The 22,090-nt window shown below is 37.7% G+C and overlaps 1 protein-coding gene across 2 annotated transcripts in view; it reads right to left on the reverse strand.

Moving 5' to 3' along the window:
• PTPN4 (protein tyrosine phosphatase non-receptor type 4) overlaps nt 1–22,090 on the reverse strand; it is a 116,922-nt gene that overhangs the window by 85,193 nt on the left and 9,639 nt on the right. The gene's annotated exons all lie outside the window — the stretch shown is intronic.

The raw sequence follows: 22,090 nt of genomic DNA on the forward strand, positions 1-22,090 counted from the left end.
GACAGAGGGAGGAAAGTTGTCTGTGTGTATTCTGTTCAGAGTTGCTAAACTTAAGCCAAATTATCTTCAATAGACCTAAACACAGCAGATGCTAATTCTAAGGCTGAATATAACCAATTGGATACTTTCCATCAAAATTAGTTTTTAATCAGAAGTGCCATTTCCACAAAATAGAAATTTTCACATGGAAAATTTCCATTTTGCCAAAAAACACCGATTTTACGCTGAAAACATGAAAATAATGCCTGCCTGGCTACCTGCCTGGAAAACGCTTGTCAACTCCGCTTCCTCCTCCAACGGCAAACAAACCGAGGGAATTCTGCCAGCAGCGCTGCCCAGAGAGAGAAGTGACCTCACTCCATGCGTGCCCCGGGTCTCAGCCGCTGCGCCTGGCGCTCCTACCCCCGCACCCCCACACTCAGCCTCGCCCCAGCTCTTTGGCTCTGGGGAAGCAGAGTGGAGCAGGCTGCCTCTTCAGGTGCTCTTGGGGTGCACATGAGAGACAGACCCCAAAGCATGTCTGGGCACTAGAGCAAAAAGCTCTCTGCACAGGGCAGGAGCAGCTTTGCTGACAGATCTGACCAGTAGCAAAAGAATCATCCTATTCATATCATCCCAAATTCAAAGTTCTTTTATTTATTTATTATTAAGAGCTCGCTCACATTTTCACAATTGCAGTGCAGCTGAGGTAAGTATTTTTCTGACTCAACTCCGCCTTCTCTCAACAATTTTGTTTAGAGGAAACAGCTTCAATTTTCAAGACAGTTAAAAATTATTTGAGTGAATCTGGCAATGAAAATATCACTCACAGTCAAGTGATTAAACAGTTAAATCTGATAACCATTCACCTGCAGTGAAATTAAAAAAATACATAAATCAGTTTCAGGAGTTTAGTTTCTTAGGCAAAGTATCCTAAAGAGGTCTAAGATCCCCAGCTTTATAAATCGTACAAACCTACTTTCTAAAAGGATCATTTTCAGAGATCTTGACCATAAAATGAAAGGACAATTCTATCTGTACTTCTTACAAAGTGAAACTCAAAGCCAAACCAAAAGTTTTCCAAAACTGAGGCATACTGACCTGAGCAGTTGCACCCTGACAGGGGTTGTGACTTGATTAAATGTTAAGGCCAGACTGCAGCCTCCTGACACGTCTTCATAAATTCTGAGTTTCGTAAATCATCAAACTACAATCAATTTTGTACATACACAAGTAAGAGGAAGAAATACACATGAAGGTAATTTTAACTGAGTTACCTAAAAACGCTTCTCCTTTTGGGATGCATTTCCTTCTTTTGAAACTAAATTGACAAACTTAGAGAAGCCTATAAAGCTTCTGTAAAAAGATATTGGAAGAAAACGTAATGCAAGAGGAAAGACAAGATCTAAACTTACAGAAAAAGTTTATAATTCTTACCATGGTTCAAAGTAGACTTTTGAAAAAACTTGGAAGTTTTACTTTTAGTTTTTAAATATGACTGTTTTCTTCCTTAGAGTTTTGTTCTTTCTACAATTACACAGTAATATTTGGAAGTTTCCACAAAATTAACTTAATAAAAATAGCAGATGTTGTTGATAGTGCAAAAAGCAAAATCACACTGTCAAGGCTAATGATGAATATGCTAAAACAAACAAACACACACACACACACAAAACAAACAAAAAACCCCACCACACAGCAAACCACACAAATTAAAAAAAAAAAAGCTACCTATATTCCCGCAACCAAAAAGTAAAGCACAAAGTTGCAGGTATAGAACTGCAACAGGCACAAAACCTAGAAAGAAGGACTTTTTTAACGAGCTACACTTCAAAATAAAGTCACACCATGTTACCCAAGCAAAACTAAAATTCAGTGACAAACTCTGTATTTATATACTATTCATATTAGCCCACTCAAATCTCAGACCTTTAATTAGGAGTTAGATTCCTTTTACTAACCTAATAGTGAATTTTTTTCCAGGTACAGGGTATACTTTTTCTAAATAAAAACATTTAGTGTCACTGCATTTATTAAAACATCTGACTGAGAAAAATTAACGGGCCATTTTGCTTGGAGCTGAAAAATTTTAAAACCAGATGCCATTTACAATCAGCAAGAAACTTTCAACACTGCTGGTTTGAGATGAATTAATTCAATTACTCTATAATTTAATGAATTTCTTTTTAGCAGGAAAACAACTTCTGCTGTCTCCTCTAAAGCATTCATGTTCAGGAAGACAATAGAGGCTTTAGCACTTCTTTATCATGTTGGCTCCGTTCAGTATGAAGTTTCATGTCCACTGAAAAAGCATGCACATAACCATATTACAAGCCAACTAATCAACTAAAAACAAAGCAATAAAAGAAACATTGCAGCTCCAGTTGGAATAAAGCATTGCCAAAAAAGGCAAAAGAAAACACACACACACAGAGTTAGGGTGTGCTGAAGTTAAAGAGCAGCAGGCTATTAAAAGGAGAAACTACTACAAAATTAAAAAAGGCTATTCATAAGCTTAATGTCACATGACTATTTATCACACTGCTATTTATGGCTTCTCTCATGTATTTACTGCTTTTAAGTAAGAACAAAAACACTGAAAGCAGTTTAATCACCTGCATATCATGGGGTCTTCAAATTCATTTACTTACTACTTCCCCGCTCCTGAGAACTTTCATCCGGTGAAATGGATTTCCTGATGGGAAGATGGCACGGACCTCCTACCACAAACCAACATGGAAAGAGCCCACTGCCCCTGATGTTACATTGACTATAATAAAATTAACTCTTATTCTTATTTGTAAAACAAACAGAGGCCTGGAATTATCCTGCTAAAATATTTTCTCTGCCACTAAAACCGTACGATGGTTCAAATCCCCAGCCCGAGGCTCTTCACTGTGTTGCAGGTTGCAAGCACAGTTACCCAGCTGAGAGGCTGCGGGCGAGTCCAGGTTTTGGTTTTTTCCCCTACCAGAACCATAAATATCAACCTGATTGTAGCCACAGCCCAATACAGAAGTCCACACATCCAAGAAAACCATGCTGACAGAGGTGGTTATGTATCTAGACACTAAACTTGGAGTAAGAGAAATACATACCAACTTTTCCACTGCATTGCCTCTAACTGACAACTACTTATTCATAATAAAATAACCATAAAAGTTACTCTGAAAAGAAATATTAATCGAGTTATCAATTTAGCTTTATATGCCACTGTGAAGTTCACATTAGTTGTGCAAAAAAAGTTACTGTTAAAAACGAACATTTTTAACTGTTTTAAATGTTCAACTGTTCAAATATTCAACTGTTTAAATGTTCAACTGTATACTGGAGAGACTGCTACACCCTAACCTGTAAAAATCTTCTCCCCTTTTTTTTTTTTTTTTTAAAAAAAAAAAAAAGGATACAGCATTATTTTTCTCTTTGAAGTCAAATGACTGAAGCAGCAGATTGATTTAAGAACCTTCAATGCAAACTAATTCACCTTCCAACATACAGCAGCTTTACAAAGGTCTTAGAAAAAAAGCATTTGGATAGTCTCTTCCACTATATAGCAGTTAACAAATACTATTTTAACTGAACGAACCCAGTTATAATCCCCAGACTGTCAGAAACCAGGAGTTTGCAAGGCTGTTCCACCTTTACCACCATCACTTCTCGCTCCCAAGCCCCATCCCTGCTGAGCCAGCCACTGTGCGAGGCAGCACATCCAAATGACAGATTTTGACCAATTCCCTCAGTGCTCTCATTTCTCCTTTGATTCTGCTGAAAAAATACTTTCAAGCAATAATAAATGATTATGATAAATGTCTGTTTCAAATTCATAACAAGCATTTGAAGCATGTGGTAGTCTACCAAAACCTGACAGCAGAGACCTAACGCAAGGCTTAGTGAGCATGTTTCCAGCAAAGTTGGTAGGCTACAATGCCAGAAAGGGATTTCATAGTCAAAATAAAAAGGTAATATAAATCTGCAAGAAAAAACAAACTTATCCACAATACCACAATTTCCAAAAGCATGTAAAGAGCACACAGAATAGCTGATTTGCAATGACGACCTAAACAACAGTCACAGTATAAAACTCACCCTGCTACCATATTTTGCTTTTTTATACCAGGGGTGAAATTCTGTCTCCAAAGCTATCTGACAGGTGTCTCAATATGACAACTCAATGTACTTTTATGATAGTAGGCCTTTAACATTTGGAAATTCAGTACAAGCTATTATGTACACAGCTGACATTTACCCAAAACCCCTACCAAAGACAGTGCAATAACTCCTCACAGCCAAAGGAAAGCATGAAAACAATGCTGCAGTTCTTAAATCTAGGAAGTAACTTCCTCAGGTGTAACTGGGGTCCATGCCAAACACAGTAAAGGACTCAATAAGCAGGCACATTTCTGCACAGCATTTCAGTTCTCTAAGATCTGTATGCACTAAGCAACCCACACTTCTGTGTGCACAGTATATGGAGATGCGAATTTCTGACAAAGAAACTGAAATTCCTCCAAACCTGTAGAGCCAAAAAGATTCAAATCTTTTGACAAAAGTGATAAATTTAAGTATCCCCACCAAGAAAAATACTTGGAGAATGTACCCAAGTTTCCCAGCTTCTTATCCTTTCGGTAAAGGTGAGAACCAATATTTTTGCTGTTTGATATGAAAGTGGAAGGGAAGCTGCCAGCAAATAAAATCATCGCTTCCTTAAATACCTTTCTTTTGAGGCCATCATTGAAAACTTTCTTCTGCTCAACTGCCAAGCAGTCAACATTCTGGGACAGATTCACTTCCCTTTTCTAAAAGGGAACAGAAGCTACTGTGGAAAAAACAACAAACCTCTCAAAATACAGAGCACATACGTGAATCTGTGCAGTGTCTCCATCTGAACAACGCCAAGAGACTGATGATGGGAGAAGGACGGAACATCTAGAATTCAACCTGGTGTCAGTCATCCTGAAGTTACATACAGTCCTTAGAGAAAAAGTTCATCACTAGTGCTCTAAAAGAGCGTTTATCTTTTATTTAAAGGAAAGTGCAGTTCTAAAATTTCCCACTACAATTCTTGCTTATATTAGGAGTTAATGAAGTTGCAATAAAAGGCTACAGCTCTTATAGTTAAAGGTATCAGCACCGACTTGCAAAGAAATAAAAACAAGTTACAATAATGAGTATTTAAGTTACTTTTATGAATACCACGACAAACAAAAATTACTATCAAGTTGATAACATAAAGAAGAAAATTTTCTCAGTATATTTTCTCATTCTGTAAAGACAGATATGGTCTCTCTTGGCAGAACCATTCTTCTATGAATATTTCACATCAAATGCAAGACTTTTTGTCTTAGCAAGTACACATTATCATTTCTGAAAGAAAGAATAGGTAACAGTTGACAGTGGAGATAGCATATTGTTAAGTTTATGTTTTCAGACACATAAATGTAGCTACTAATAGTCCTGTAAAAGTCATTAGGCATCATTAGGTAATTTAAATAACATACTAATTAAGTAATCTTAAAATAGCCTGGCTCTTGTTCCTGTTGTTTTCTCTGGAAAAGCAGGTATAAACATGGGCCACATTCGCAAGCTGATGGTTACAGATTCACAGGTTGATGCAGTAGCCTTGCTGAAACTATAAAGATAATTATTTGTTACTGAAACCATCAGTTCTGTACCATTCCCCTCCTTCATTTATTTCAGACCTCCTCCACCTCCCTTCTTCACTTTTCAAGGCTCTAACAGTCCTCCTTGTAACTCTTCAATTCCCTTTACGACTCCCTTCTCTACATTATGCCCATTTCTCTAATCACTTTTCAATTTCTCTCTCGCCTATCCCATTCTTGTCTTCCCTACTTCAGGCCCCTACTCCTTTGGGGTGGGTACAGAAGATGGAACTGCAATAGAAATTACCAAAACATCCCCAAAAACCATAAAAAAAACCAGACGCGTAACACCTGGAGTCAAGAAGAAAAACTGTAGCCAAGTGCCAAGAATCATGCCCAAGTTTGGTCCAAAGCTTAAAAGAGAGATATCAGGTACCATCTATAGTCAGCACCACAGCTGCAAGGTGCCTGATGCACTCTGCTGAGATACTTTCCACATGGTTATGAATGGAAAGGATGGAGGGCAGCATAACTATCTGTACAGCATTACCAACAACCATTAAAGGGCTTTTAGATTTCACAGATTTTAGCATGAGGTGCAGAAAGATTCCCAAACCAATCAGAAAAATCTGTAAAGAATCTGCATATTCAAGCGACTTTCCCTAACAGTCTCCTAGATGCACAAATTTTGATTTAATTTAGTGTTTCAGAACTTTGCTCTGCCTCAATTTTCTATCATCTTCACCAACAGAATTAATTCAATGCCTGTAATGCTTATGGGCGACCTCCTTCAAAAAAGAGACTTTCAGGAGAAGATAAATTCCTGCAGGAAAACTGATTAAGTACAAGTCTATTCTCAACATGCACCAACATGTTGACAGTGACACGATAGAGCTTCCCAGTAGCTCAGTTTTCTGATACATTAAACGAGAAGAAAATTTACAGTTTCTATCAAGTGTGAAGAGCTACTCAGAGGATAAAAAGATCACATTCAGTTTTTATTTAAAGTGAAAATATTACACAAAGTGCATTGAGAAGGAAGACTGAATCTGCAAAGATGGCACTAAAAAGTGATGAGCCCTCTGAGCCAGCACACCTGCACTGCTCCTCTTGGGCATTTTGTTTAAAAACTCTTTTCATTCATGTGCCTCTGCAGTCAGGCTTAATCACTTTCTTACACCCTTTTCTTTAGGCCCTTTTTTATAACTAATCTGAGCTTCTCCAAACTATTTGCTGCCTTCTGCATTATGTGACAGAAAGTGAAACTTCTATCTCATACAGCGAATCACTATTCTTTACCTTGGAGGTTAAAAACCCCAATATAATAAAAATTATGCTAATGTGTGGCTCCTTTTGTTATAAGGCAGCATCAGTAATAATGCCTTGGACTGTTTACTCCAATGCTTTTTCATTATCTAGAATTCATATCCTTAAAAAAAAAAAAAATAGGTTAAGCTAAAAACCTATTAAGCTAATAGCTAAAGTATATTATCTTAGAAGCACATTTTATTTATATTGCCTATGTAAAATATTATTCCTCCCAACTGCTGTGAAGATAGGTTCTCAGGGTTTAGATAAGAAATTCCTGAGCCTCATTTAATACCACTATAAAGGATAAACCCAAATGGTCTTCTTTTGTTGTTGTTGATTTCAGTTAATTTTTCCACACTGTATTAACACTAACATTACCATAACAGAAATTTAAAAAAAAAAAAAGGTTTGTTAATTTGTTCTAACTGTGTTTTACAGCAGGCATGCAGTCCAACACTACTGGAGCACTTCTGAAGGCATCACCTATAACATCCCAGAATTAAAAGGCTTAAGAAGAGGGACATATGGCAGGATATGGAATGTGCACATTAACAAAGAAACCAAGTACCCGGGGTGTTCTATTTTCCAATGTCTATTCACGTGCACTTTCCCCTGACAGCTGCTCTGCAGCTCAGCCCAGTTTCCCTGGAAGCAGCTGCAGGAGTCACAGGAGAAAGCAACAGGAGCACTTTTCTGCAGAGTAGCATCCTGCACGGTGGTACCACACTCAGCTGAGGGCACAAAGCTCTGGTTCGTGCTCCCACAGATGTTCAAAAGAGATATTTTCCCAAATAGGGAAACACTCATCCAAAAATGCAGTGGCAAACTGAGATAGCAATAAGCTTCATTCATGTTGAAAATTATGCAGGAGACAGCTCATGAAGACTGAATGCCAAGCCAAAACCAAACCACCAGCCACTTACTTTGGTTTTCCAGTTAATTCCTTCCTGATATAATAAGAGAACCTGTGACAGAGATGACCAAGCTTGCCACATTATGAAGAGGCAAAAAAAAAATCAACTCATGAAATTGAGAGGATCCTTTTCTCATTACAGCATAATAAATCTGTAGCAGATATAGAAACTGCATTCTTTCATAGCGTACAAAGGAGGTCTGAATACATTCCATTTACACTATGAACAGGGAGAGCACTCTAGCCTACAAAATCCAGATTATGCCTTCTGAACTCAAACCGCCATACCAGCATCAGCAATACTGAGTTCAGAACAAATACACTTCAGCAACCATCTGTCACTGTGGGCTGGTCAATACTGACTAGTCATCTAGATCTGAACATGTAGTTGTTGAAATGGGCTGCCAGTATCAGAGTTCAACAGTATCAGAACTGTTGTGAAACCAAGTAACATCAATAACATCCTGGCCTACCATGAAATTGTTGAAATCTTCTGTGGAAAGGTACAATGACAGAATACAATTTATTCCCTAGATCCCAGGAAGGAGACCCCAGTGATGCACGACAGGGAAGGTTTCTGCGGCTCCAGGAAGCTGCAGAGCAGAAACACAGATCAACGGGTCCCTTTATTGTAAAGGTTTGGGAAGTCCCAGCTTTGTCCAGTGCTGGAAAAGTCCTCTCTTCTGAAATCAGTGCTAGCAGGTCCAAAGCTGAAGTCTGTGAAGCCAGGGAACAAGACAGAGCTGGCCCCAGCAGGATCGCTCAATTATTGAGGCTGCCTGGAATATTACCCACTGCTCACGAAACAGCAAGTGGCTTGGGTCCTGCACTATACCACTCCTTCAGTGTTAGGTGATGGTGGGGTGGCCCAGAAAGCAAGCTGAGGAATATCTGAGTGTGCTTCAGTTCTGACTATTCAGAGGAAATAAATGAAACAAAGCCTGTCCTTTCCAGATTCAGGAGCTGGTGTTGGGATGCTCTAGCAATTTCTTAAAGAATGAGCATGATGTTATGTGCATCAGAGAAAGAAGCAATTATAAAGAGTTTATTAACACTACCACCTTTTCCTTTTGAAAAGTATCTCCCGTTCTCTGAGAACAAGCACAGCGTGTTTATTTACCAGAGGTCACCCAAAAGTCTCTCTCAAAAAAAAGACAACTTCTCAGCAGCCAGGAGTATGAGGAATCTACAATGCCCATCCAACAATGTGCTGGTCTTAAACTCTAAAAGCTGAAGCCTAGAGAGCAGAAATCCTTGTTATTTAACACAAAACCAGCAAGAAGCTTGTGTCTGCTACTGACAAGCAGGCAGACTGCTAGGAGCTATTCTGATTCTTTATGAAGAACATGAGCATTATTAAATAACAGACGTGTCCATCTGTCCTCTGTAAGTATATAAAGAGAAACGCAAATTAGAATTTCTTCACAGTGTTAGATCATCCGCCTTTCTCTAAGAAAATCTGCTGGAAAAAAAAATGAGAGAAAGGAAGAGGTGCCAACTACACTGAACAAGTGCTGACAGAGCTCATGGAAGTGCAGAAAAATCTCATCAAAATAAGTAACTGAAGAGCACAGATACCTAAACCCACAGCTTATGCATACTTTGTGGTAGGCTTTGTTTTTTAACAGATACATAGGCTACACTGCATGCACATCTCTCTGGCACATGGTGGTCACTACAGCAAAATAACTTACATCAATGAACAACCACTAGTATTTTTGCCACTATATATTCTATTAAGCCACTTTGTAAACTTGCTGTTACACTTCTCTGAAATATGATACAGGAAGATCCCGACAGCTGAAGTAGGAGTAGCCACACCACCATTACATGGCAAGTTTTAATAATAAGGCAAACCTGGCTCTTACATCTCATCTTGCAATTCCATGGACTGTTGAATTTTTAGTCTAAATCACAAGGGATAGGAAAGATCTTAAAGTTATGGTTGTTTGAATATTTATCTGAAATTCACTTTTGTAGATAGCGTGTTTTCCTTTTTTTATTAGCTTCACCAGGTTCCTTTCAGTTTTCTATTGAATGTGATAGAGAATAAAAGAGAATACAAAATGGTTTTCCAGAATAACTTTATCAGAGTTATGGGAGACCAGAGAGCCTTTACTTAAATGCCTGTTTTCAGAACACTTACAAATAAAAATACGACATCTATGGAAGTACATAAAATCTAGGCAAGGCAGCAGGGGAGAAATAGAAAACTATTTGACAGCAACATTTAGCTAAAGAGAACACAACTGCTATCTCCGCTGGCAGCAATTCAAGAAAAATATTACCTCAGGAATCTGGAGCAACTCCTGAATGAAGATCATGTCTTCCCTTCAGCAGGGTAAAGAGAACAGTGTTCAAGGGCTCAGGGAAAAGAGTGTGTGTGGTAGGACCCATCTTAGCAGCAGCAGCAAAGAATGGACGCAGGCTAAAAAAACATTACATGACTACTGAAAATAGTAGAAAGGCGACAGTTAGAGCTCTCAGGCAGGGGAACACTGCCAGCCTTATGACACAGGCATCAGCTCCCCGAGTGCACACGTAGTAGGGCCTTTGGATATTTTGGGGGGAGGTGTAGAGATCATGGGACATAAACCCACAAAAAGGCATATTTATTTACATTTTACATGCCACAGAACAGTCTGCTTTCCATTTCTGATTTGGGATTATACTTCAAGAGACTAGAATTCAACAGTTCACCTTCATCAGGGCAGTGCATCTAATTCTGGTATCAAAGTTTGCAAAGTGACCTGTTTACTGAAAAAGCCTAATACTGACTGATCATCTGTAGCCAAAGCAAACTCATGTTTGTTTCTGTGCATTAAGCTCCAATTTTTGTCTTTGTGGTTTGATTTTTGAAAGAATCAGAGACTGATCATTTTGTCCTACAAATAAATGGAAATTTTAAAAGCCAATAATCAGGATTGTGATAGCCAGAAAAAAAACACTGACAACACGATGAACTATATAGCTCATATGATTGACCATGGCAATTAATACCATTCCTTTCTGAACGGACGTCCACAACTGAGTATCAAAGCCAGGCTGCAGAAGCTGTCTCAATGGTGTGATCATGCTGCTAAACAATGCTGCTTTTTCCGTTACATTTTTTCCAAGCAAATAAAAGAACAGCAGGAACATAATTTACCTGACTTTTTTAAAAACAACAAAAAGATATTGTTAAGTTAGATGAAACATTTTGAGACTTAAACACATGCAGATGCACCATTACATACAGTTTCAGATAGAGCCAGAATGTTTATTTACCTGGCACTTGGGGGGGAAATGCAGAATTTGACTTAAATGTGAATTCATATTCTTTGTGGGCCTTAAACTAAGCTCAGATCTAAAAATGCCCAGCTTTGCAGGTAATAGATTCAGATGTATATTTCACTATTTCAGAAGTGGTTTAATAGCTATAGAGTAAAATGTGCCATACCCTCCTCCACCAAAACCAAACAAACAAAACACCCCACACTTTTATGCTGCTATTAATAACGTGATTGCAGATAAGTGAAAGGGCATCTCCACAGCCTAATGAAAAGGATGGAATTATTTAGTGCATTTGTTTACAGACAAAGAGTGCCTTCTGATTCCAGGGAAATGAAACACAAAATTATGTGTTTTGAAGGTATCCAGTCCCTGCTGGAAAGACACTGTGGAAGCAGACAAGGTTGTATCACACCTTTTTTGTCATCAATGATTCTAACAAAATGGCTTAAGTCTTTAAAATTTCACAGTAGACTGGTATCAGACTGTGCTGCCTTGGAAAACTACTGATTTAAATAATTCTTTTGAAACTTATACATATTCAACTCCAACAGCTTATCAGTCTAAACCTTATCTTAATTATATAACAGGCATCTCCAAATGATGGCACAGGTTTGACTAATGATGCCTACCCAAATAGTTTAAATAAGAGGTTTTCAACATACCCTGAGGATGACAGGTTCCACCTCCTGTACACACTGAGAAATAGAGGTGTCTACTGATGTTGATATTGATCACTTATTATAAGAAAGAGAGAAATAAGCAACTTTGGAAAATACAGTTATACAATATGACTGAGAATTAGAGAGATTAAGGAAAAACACACCAGAAACCAGGATTTCCAGAAGTAGGAGACATGATCACGTCGGAGACAATTAGACTTTACTCTGATGAACTCTTTATTTTGACATAGCCTGGCATCGCTAGCTAAAGCGGCATTCCTAACCCACTCCTGAGTCTGGCCACCCTCTTCCAGCTTTGCATCATCCTCTCCCTACTGCTGACTTAGCCATTTGTACAGCCATATGGTAAACCAGAGCGGGGAATTAAGAAACAACACAATTCTGGCAAAATTCTGATTCAGTCAGACCAGTTCCCCAATATGGTTCACTGTGCAGCGGCATAAGAGCTACAGCAGCACAAGGAAGACGGCAGGTGGCCATGAAGGGAGGAAACTGCTTCTTTTGTGGTCAAAACAAGGAAAAACAAGGCAAGTAAATGTATTAGCATCCAGCCAAGTGAAGACCATTCATTTTGGTAAAAGCAATTTCAAGAGAAGAATAAAAGAATAGAAAATGGTGAAAAGGTGGAGGAAAATGTAAAGAGAAATTCAAAACTGAGGTTTTAGACTGTGTATTTACTGAATTTGGGGCAGAACACAACTGGATAAAATAGGTTGATAGCTACAGTAGTTAATGGATGAAATATCATCTTTTGTGTATACCTAAAACTGTTGCATCATTTGTCTACTTATCTGCTACTGACCATCCTTAAAATCGCCTTCATTATTTAGGTCTCTTTCACCACAGAATACACAAGGACTTGCATAGAATACAACAAACAATGACAATGAAGAATAGTTGGGAAGAAACAAGTGGCATGTGATTTGTTTTGTGGTGTCTGAATCACTAATTTGAATTTTGTTTCAGGAGGTGCCAGGGGAAACATTAAGACTATAGTGTTAACACACACCATTCTGAAAAGGTCAAGTTTCCCAAAACATTATGAAGACTCAGTGATAAATCATAGTCAAAGACTTAATGTGAAAGAGGTGATGGAATTTGACAGAAAACTGCCCTAAAAGGCTTACTGCGCTATTTCATCTGAAGGTAGTACAGTATCCGATGTATCAAAGAAAATGGTATGGTGGTTATCAATACACACGTCAGAAGCTTCACTGGAGCTCTAGTTAACTATAAAAAGGCTTGAACAGAACACAAACTCAAGTGCCAAGTCTGACCTAACCCCTTCGTTTTGCTTGTACTTTACAGAGGTGTTCTCGAGTACAAGGTGCTTTAATACAATCCATATTGAGCATCAAGACTCATCTTACTGTGTCTGTACTGGTAAAAGGCTTACATAGAGCCTGGTATTTGCTGCACTTTCTCACTTCCAATTTATATACTCAGTAGGCGTACAAAGAAATAATCTCCTTTTATCCAAGGATCTCAAAGAGTTTTACCGAGAAACAATATTTCTGATTTATAAAGGAGTAGAATGAGATGCACAAAACTGAGTAATTTGCCTGTCATTACACAGTGAGTCAGTGGCAGCAGCCCACACTGGTCATACATCTCTTGCTGTTCTTATCAGGTACTGGCATTAGATTAAGGTCTTTTATAATCACTACATGCCATATGTATTAACAACATGAATCTCACTATTTCAAATTTATGCTTGTTCTTTCTTTTGCTATGAACACTAAAGCTTATACAATGCACTCTATTTAAAAGACAACACACTAGTGGCTTGCTCTTTTTTTTTTTTTTTAGTCTAGTACTTCATTGCCTGAAAAACACCAGAAACGCCTTTGGGTTTACCATGAACATTTAAAAATAGTTACATCTTGTACAGAATAAAAGTTATAACCTTCAGCACATACATATTAAAACTAAACAAACCCAGGAAACTGATTTATAACAGCTCCTATGTGGCTACACCAAGGAAGGTTCACTGTATACATGACCTATGTCTTATACTTCTCCCTGTTATTCTTCACTGTCAGAATTACTGGGTTCTGGATCTTTAATTTGACCCAACACAGCACTCAGGGTCTTATCTGCAGTGCTGTGCCAGTCGTTTTGATGCAGAATTTTTCTCCCCATGGTATGAAAAGTTACTATGGCACAAGGGGCGGGGAAAGAATGATGATGACAGTACAAATGAACAAGGAACAATAATACATAAACAAAAGATAAATTGTTACAAGAAAGGTTAATTTATGCAATCCAAAGGAAAAATTTATTCTAGTTAACAAGCAATCCTTAAACCCCATAAAAGTCTATATGAACCCTTTAGTATATCATCTTTGGCACACAATCACACAAAGCAGCTGAGGAAAGACTGGATTTTATCTCCATCAATGACTCTGGCAGACCTTTCAGAAAGACAGACTTTCCTGCTATAATTGGCGCTGATACACTTTTCTACAATTAGTCTCTCTGGCAGAAACTTTCACTTAAGTTTCTATTGTTCAATTTTACCACTTGCCAGAATACTGCTGGAATCTAGACTTTTAATGCACAGTCATTTTTTCTTATCCTGCAGATCTCCAAGTCCAAATAGATAAACACATAATGAAAATAACCATTGACAGTTTTGCCAATAAAAGACAAAGCATGATATTCTGATATATGAAAGTAAAAGAGAGATTAAAGATATTCTGCTATGAAGAATTTCATTCCAGTGCATTTAATATAATTGGTATAAGACTTTCAACTCAGGCTGTAGGGAGTGGAGTAGGCAAGGCCAAGTTGATTATGTAGCTGCTTGACAATACACCTCCTCCTACCTCAAAATACCATGTCACTGTACAGGGATGGACTCCCAAGTCCTGTACGAATGCCCAGCTGTGGGTAAAGCAGAAAAGAAACAGCAGAAGGAAGAGATAAAGCAGGATCTCCTCCTTCCCTTCAAACTTCTGTCATTATCAGCTGTTTGTAACTGTTATTTGAATGCAGCATCCTAGATATTAACCTGCGCCTACAATTGCTTCTGCTGTGCCATGCTAGTCAAAAACCCACTAGCCGACATCAGCAATGAGAACCCGGATCTATCACACCCTGGCTACACCAGGACATTACAAGTACTGAGATAGTGGCACTGGAACTAGGAGGGCAAAGGCAATGAAAATGGATGAAACAATCAGCCTCCAGGAACCACGCCAGGCTCCCTACAGGTTCGGGGAGCTGCATCACCTATACATATGCTCTTAAGTTTCTCTTCTCAACAGTAAGGGCCAAAACCTTTGTAAGTGAAAATCTAATATGATAATATTACTGTTCAGAAAGGTTCTGATGTATGAACACAACCCTTAACACATCAGCGAATATATACGCTTCTCTGAAAAGGCAAAGCATTAATAACATTTAGAATAACTTCATTAAAAAACACATTTAGGAATCCGCATAGACATAGAGAACTTTGCTTCAAAGGGATATACAGTGCTCAAGGGATGTATTACTGCTATACTAAATGAGAAGAGGGGACACAGGCTTAACTACGCGTGGTTGCGTCAATGTCTTCTGGGAATTTATTACACCAGGCATCATTCTAGGTCTTGAAACAGTAATTGCTACAGAAGAAAAATATTTACACACAGTAGCGAATGTTTAATTGTGGGAAGGTGAAGCATTAAGATCCCTACATATTTTTAGCTGCACCTATCTACTAGACAGCTTAGTTTTAGGTTACAACTTGTAAGATGCCTTTCAGATGGCAAATTAACTCCTCAAAACTATTTACCTGATTTAGAAACCTATGTTTTCTTTCTAAAACAAACGCAGAGATTGACACTGAAATAATACTTTAAATTTATTTTCCACAACTGCTGTAAGTGCTTAGGAACCCAAGTCATGTAAAATTTCTGAATTATCACATGAAATATATTCACTTCTTACCTGTTCTATACACATTGATATTCTGTGTTCCCATGTATTTTGATAGTAGTTAAGATGTTTAAACACATAAAGGACTCCGAAAGAAAGAAAAAACTAAAGGATGCCTCCCCCAAAAGCTCAAGGCAAATCAGTTCAGATGTTTGGGTTTCAATCCAGTTTACTAAAACTCTAAACCATCTTTTTCTTTCTCTCTTCTTTCTCTAACATAATGCAAAACAGCAATCCTAAAGGAAAGGCAACTCAGAATTTAACTATAATGCACAATACTTTATGAGAAATCCTGTTGGTATACACAACTTACATTGACACCAAAAGCCTTTCAAACATCCGTAAGGTTTAAAACACATATGGTCAGCTCAGCTTGACACACTGTGGGCCCTGAAAATGTGTTTTAGACAGCCAGACCAGTGACTGGACTAGATGTATCAAAGACTAGAAAGAACATTATTTACTCCTCACAATTACTAAAATTACATCAATTGCTCAGAAACAAATAGGTTTTTTTCCCTTCCTATTTTTTCCAAACATTAAAAAAAAAAAAAGCATAACAATAATCTTATTATAAATGCTGTAAATCTGAACTAAGACACAAATTTTAAGAGAGAGCTGCAATTAGTTTTACTGCCACACTATACCATCTGACAGTCAAATCCAGCTGTTTGCGTTGATCAGCCTTTTATCTGCCCTAACAGGGCACTGAGTAACAGCATTCTTTTTCACAGAAATGGGGATAGAACTAGAATTTCTCTTACGACCTCAGCTGATTTCAGCACAGATCTCCTGAAGAGGCCATTATTTCAGTTTGTTGCCATAAACTTAGTAAACCAGGATATCCACCTATAACATAGATTACTGTTAGAACTAAGTTTCTAATACATATATTAAAATCGTAAACATGTCTTATGAATTGGAATCAAATTTATGTAATTCCATTTAAAAAAACTAAGACATTTCAAAACTCTAGTTTCCAGGTGTATTCTCATACAGAAAGGAAGTCTCAAACAACTGCACACCAGAAACATTCTAAACTTTTAAAAGATTTATGTACTACTTATAAAATAGTTTCCTACATACATATTACAACACACTTATGTTCTACAGACACTAATGAATTTGACCTTATTTTACCTTGACAAGTTTACCAAACATATCCACAATCAGCCCCCGCTGGTGCTGTGCGTGAAATTTAGGACACACTATCCCCAGTTCTTGTTATCCAAGCCAGTAATAAGCATCATTAGCCAATGCAATTCAGGTGCAGCAACTATCAGGTACTCCTGCTCTGACAGTGGACCTCTTTGGTGGGTTAGCCCAGCTGTTATTTACATTACTAGCAGTGTTCCCCCATTACTCTCCTACTTAGAAATTAATGATTCCTAAAACAAAAGAAATGGTTTTATGCTTTCAATACTTGATTTGGCATTATTAAATTGTACTGATTCTTTTAGTACTCAAATCTATGAGTTTTTCTTATTTTCCCTACAGAATAATCCAGACCTCTGAAATACCAAAAAAATGTTCTGAACTCTGCATTATCTACAGTTTTTAATAAGAAGAGACATAATTCTTTCACCAAGGTTATTAATGAATGCAATGAGACACGATTAATTTCAAGACTAATTTTTGAAAAGCATGACTAATAATCTTTCTCCATCCTATTAGTTGCTCTTACAGTGTAACTGTTTGCAGTCTTCTCTTTGGTCAGCTTCTGATCCTAAGTATGCTCTCTCTACTAATCCCAGTCATTTTCACAACCCCTCATAGGCACTGTATCAGTCATTTACTGAAATTTAGATAAGATCTCCTTCATTCCCAGTAACACAAGTGTAAATTTACGGAGCGGGACCACAAACCACATTGTGTCATTTGTATCTTCAGCACATAAGAATAACATTTATTCTTAAAAATGTAGTTGGAAAACTATTTCCTGAAAACATACCTTTCTTTTATAAGTTTGGACAATACCTATACTCTATCAAGCAGGCATAATCCCCTGCAAAAACACAGGAATTGCATACAAAGTGGCATAAACCAATTATGCAGAGGAGGATCTTAGAAGATAAGTGGGAAGGAAAGAGTATTTTTAGTAGGTCATAAGATACAAACATAAACCAACTATGTCATGCTGTTGTAGAGAGGGAATTCCACTTATGAGGATGCTCAGTCAGGCGCACAGTCCGCAGGACAGATGAAGGCCCTTCTCTCATGCTGCTCAGTATTGCAAAAGCTCAAATGGATTCATTTTTAAGCTTCCAGAAAAGAGCCAAGCCAATTAAGAACAGTCAAGAGACTGTTCCAGTTCCAAGCAGAACCAAAATCAAATATTTGAAAATGCACAACAATGATAAAACAGAAATAATTCAGGTTGCTTCACCCAAGACTGCAAAAATTGTATGTATTATAGTTTTCAAGCACTTGAAACACAATTTTCTCTCCATATATAGCTGATGGAGTATTCATTAAGAAGCCTAAGTTTAATACCAAGTAGATATTAGATATTTTTTTTTTTAATGATATGGAAGAGAGCAACACCCACAGACAGAAGCAGGCAGAAGAAAGCACTTATAGAAATGGAATGACAAGTACAAAATACAGTAAATCAGACCGTCAGAGAAGAATCTGCTCCAAATTTAGGACCATATTTTTTCCTCTGAGGTAAATTTCTAGCCACTTGTTCTACAAACCAGGTATAAGGAACCTCAACCAGTTCCAAACAGTCATAGGGTAGAGCTACAAAACATAGTATGCAGGATCAAGCAATGAAGTCTTTGTTCCTCTGTACCAATAATAAATTTTAATACCTCCATGCTTCAGGTTTTCCGACAACTACTTGCAAGAGCTGGGAACTGTTTCTTTCCCTGTCTTCCCCATCTCTTTTACTTATTTCTTTCCTCTTCTGTTTCTCCTTCCTGCATCCAAAACAAACTACAGATGTTTTTCTCTTTTCCACTGATACATTTGGGATTGGCTACATAAAAGCAGCTGTGCAAGAGGGGATGGATAATACCCACAATGGTTTCAAGAAAAACATGAGGTATGTGGTTTGTCTTGCTCACTGTCATAAGCTAGGTTTCATAAAGAAGCAGAAGACCCACAAACCTAAAAATACATAGGAATGCTTGCTTTCAGACATCTAAAAAGCCTTTTTTGCCCCTTTACAGAACCCATTTTCTCTTACAAAACCATCATTTTTAGATGTCCATTATTATTTCTTCCACTCTGGCTTATGTAGCAGTCAAATACTAATCATATATGAGAACACAGGAAGGACTAGAGTGTGTTTCAAGAAGAAAACCATGTTGAATAAACTTCAGACATTAGGCTCACAAATTATGTCAGCAGCATTCCATTATCTTGTTCTATAAAGGCTGAACAGCCAGGGAAATTAAAATAAGCTTCAGGTTGCAGTGACAAAAGTAAGATAGGTTTTGGTGTACCTATCAGTCAGTTGAAATGCAGACAATAGCATAGCAACTTTCTGGATGCTTGAATGACATTAAGTGTCTCTACAACTACCTGAAAGGAGGTTGCAGCATGGAGGCTGTTGGTCTCTCTTCCCAAGTAGCAAGTGATAGGACAAGGGGAAACGGCCTCAAGCTGCGCCAGAGAAGGTTCAGATCGGATATTAGGAAAAATTTTTTTCATGGAAAGGGTTGTCAGGCATTGGAACAGGCTGCCCAGGGAAGTGGTGGAGTCACCATCCCTGGAGGGGTTTAAAAGACATATGAGGCTCTTAGTGCTAGAGTTATGTTATGGTTGGACTCAATGATCCTGATGGTCTTTTCCAACCTAAATGACTATATGATTCGAAGTGAAAGCAGCTGACTCAAATGCAATCTGAATTAGACAGAAGTGGAAAAAGGAAATGGGGAAGAACTTTGAGGAACCAACAGAAGGTCTGACTTCACTTCCTCTATTTTTTTTTTTTCAAGATAACACCATGACAGCACTCAAATCCTAATTCTAAGTGACAACACTAAACACTAATGGAACCGCAGTTATGGCATTGTGTTACTAGTCTTGCTCCTCACCATGCTCTATCATGCCTCTCTTCCCCCTCAAAGCCATTAAAACCTTCCTCAAGGTGCAGTAGAAGTTTAACCTGCATAGTCTTTCCACTCCAAATGTTAGGAGAGGGAAGGACTAGAGGCAGACACTACTTCCCTCTCTCTCCACTTCACTGAAATGTTTCTCAGTTGCCAAAACAAACATACACCACCAGCACCTCCTCACACGACAAGGTAGATGAGGATGGGACTGCTGATCTGCGCCTCAAGGTAACGGGAGGGGTAGGTGGCAAGTCTCAGCACCAGTGGGTTCACAACATGAAATTCCATGAAGCAGTTCCTAACACCACCTCATCCTCCTCAAACAGAACCAGACCTGCTGGTGAGCAGGAATTAGGAGATTAGGAGGGTGGAGGAAGGCTAAAGCCCCTGCTAGTAACTTGACTTTGTTTTTCAAACTATCAGCAATAGCAAAAAATAAAACATTAATGATGAAAAATACATTAATCAATGAGTACCCTCCTGACAACCAAAACAAAACTCAGTTTCTTTCTGGATGAGCTTTCCACTTGAGGTGATAACACTGAACTACCTGACAGAACCTGTGCGCAAGAGCTGCCCAAAAGGCACAGCACTCAAAAGGCCCATTTACAGGGCATTGAGCACTCCTAAACACAGTGCTGTATTACATGTCATATCATCTCGTTATCCATTTCGGGCTATTTCAAAAGAAAAGAAGCATCAATTTACTAAAGCTTCCAGGGTGATGAAAAAACTTCCTTTGAGACCATCTCACTTTCTAAAAATCACTCAAAAACTTCAGGATCAAAAGGATTGCTACAGCTGACATAGCCTTAGGTGTAATGCAAATACTAAAGGCTGGAAGTACTTCCAAGAGAACCCTGTCCTGTCGCAGGTTGGTTAATTCTGTGGTTGTTATAATCATGAAATTGAGCATTTCAGAGGAGAGGATATGCTTGACATCATATGAATTGAACAGACAAAAATTAATCTAACTGTATTCTTTAAAGTTATTTAAAGATTTTTTTTTAACTATTTTAATTGCAATACAGGAATAGGAGACTATGCTTAACATTTGGTTGACCTTTGAGGACAAATCCACCAGCAAATATTTCACTGACAATGTCTGCACAGAGCTGAATACGCAAATTAAAATGAATAGAGCTTCATGGAAAAGATAAAAATTACACTGTTTTGGAACGCCAAATGTAAATACATCATTTTCAAATGAAACTGTCAAACATCTTGTTGTAGAGGCAAAAACCAAATCACTATGCAAAATGATAATACAAGAAAAGTCAATTGTATGTTACTAATAATAAATGCTCTTGTGGCTTTTGAAGTCACAAAAACTCTTGGCTGAATTGAAGCATTGATTTCTGTAGTTATTTATGTGCAGTTCCTATTAGAATTCTATTGAATTCCTTGAATGGTGAATGGAAGTGCTTTTGAAAACACACACAAAAACTGTTAAACAAGGGACAAAATAAATGGAAAGCGTAGTGTTGCCAAAAAAAGTTTCAAAAAGTCAACAGAACATTTCAACATTTTTTTGAAGTGCAAGCATGTACAACGCTGTTAGGCAGGAACTATTAAGTCCAATACAAAAACAATATACAAAATACATTTCCCTACCCCTCTTGAAGAGGAAGCATGAACACTAGTATTTGCTTGTCAAATATCATTTAAAATATCTTGGGATACTCTTCAAGTATGTTCTATCGTAAAACATAGATTTATTGTTTTAGAATTTCAAAATGTTATCACTCCATCCTTTTGGCCACTGTATAGCAATATGAAGATACTTTATTTAGCATGTTTATAGAAATATCTGAGTATACAATATATGTTAATTATATTATGGACACTAAACACACAAACTTCTGAAAAGCTAATTCCCTACTCATTTTAGGCCACATGAGTTAACAGTTATTAGGAATATATATATATTATAAAACATTCTCTGCAAATGCTGGAAGTGCGTTGAAAGCTTGAGATCTGGGTTCCTAATGCCCTCATTCATTCATTTTTATGCCATCCTTAATACAGAGAAGCATTTACAAGGTAACTGGATGGAGATGAGTCTGTTGTCTAACAAGGAACCCCACCTCAACTTCAGAAATGTTAGGCCTTTAAAGCACAATTTGCTTTCTATTAATTGTACATAACAAATTGAGCTTCAGGCACAATTCCATACTTCAGAAGCTACAACAAAAGTAACACTAATTTGTCAACTTCTTTTTAATTTTTATGTAGGCACAAATTTTATTATAAATGCAGTAAATGGCCACTAGGAAGGGCACCTCTTCCTTTTTAGAGTTTTGCTTTGAAATCTGACAACGTATTATGGTTTAACATTAAATGTTATGA

This window comes from Columba livia, chromosome 7 (assembly GCF_036013475.1).
Source record: "Columba livia isolate bColLiv1 breed racing homer chromosome 7, bColLiv1.pat.W.v2, whole genome shotgun sequence".
NCBI classification, from domain to species: Eukaryota; Metazoa; Chordata; class Aves; order Columbiformes; family Columbidae; genus Columba; species Columba livia.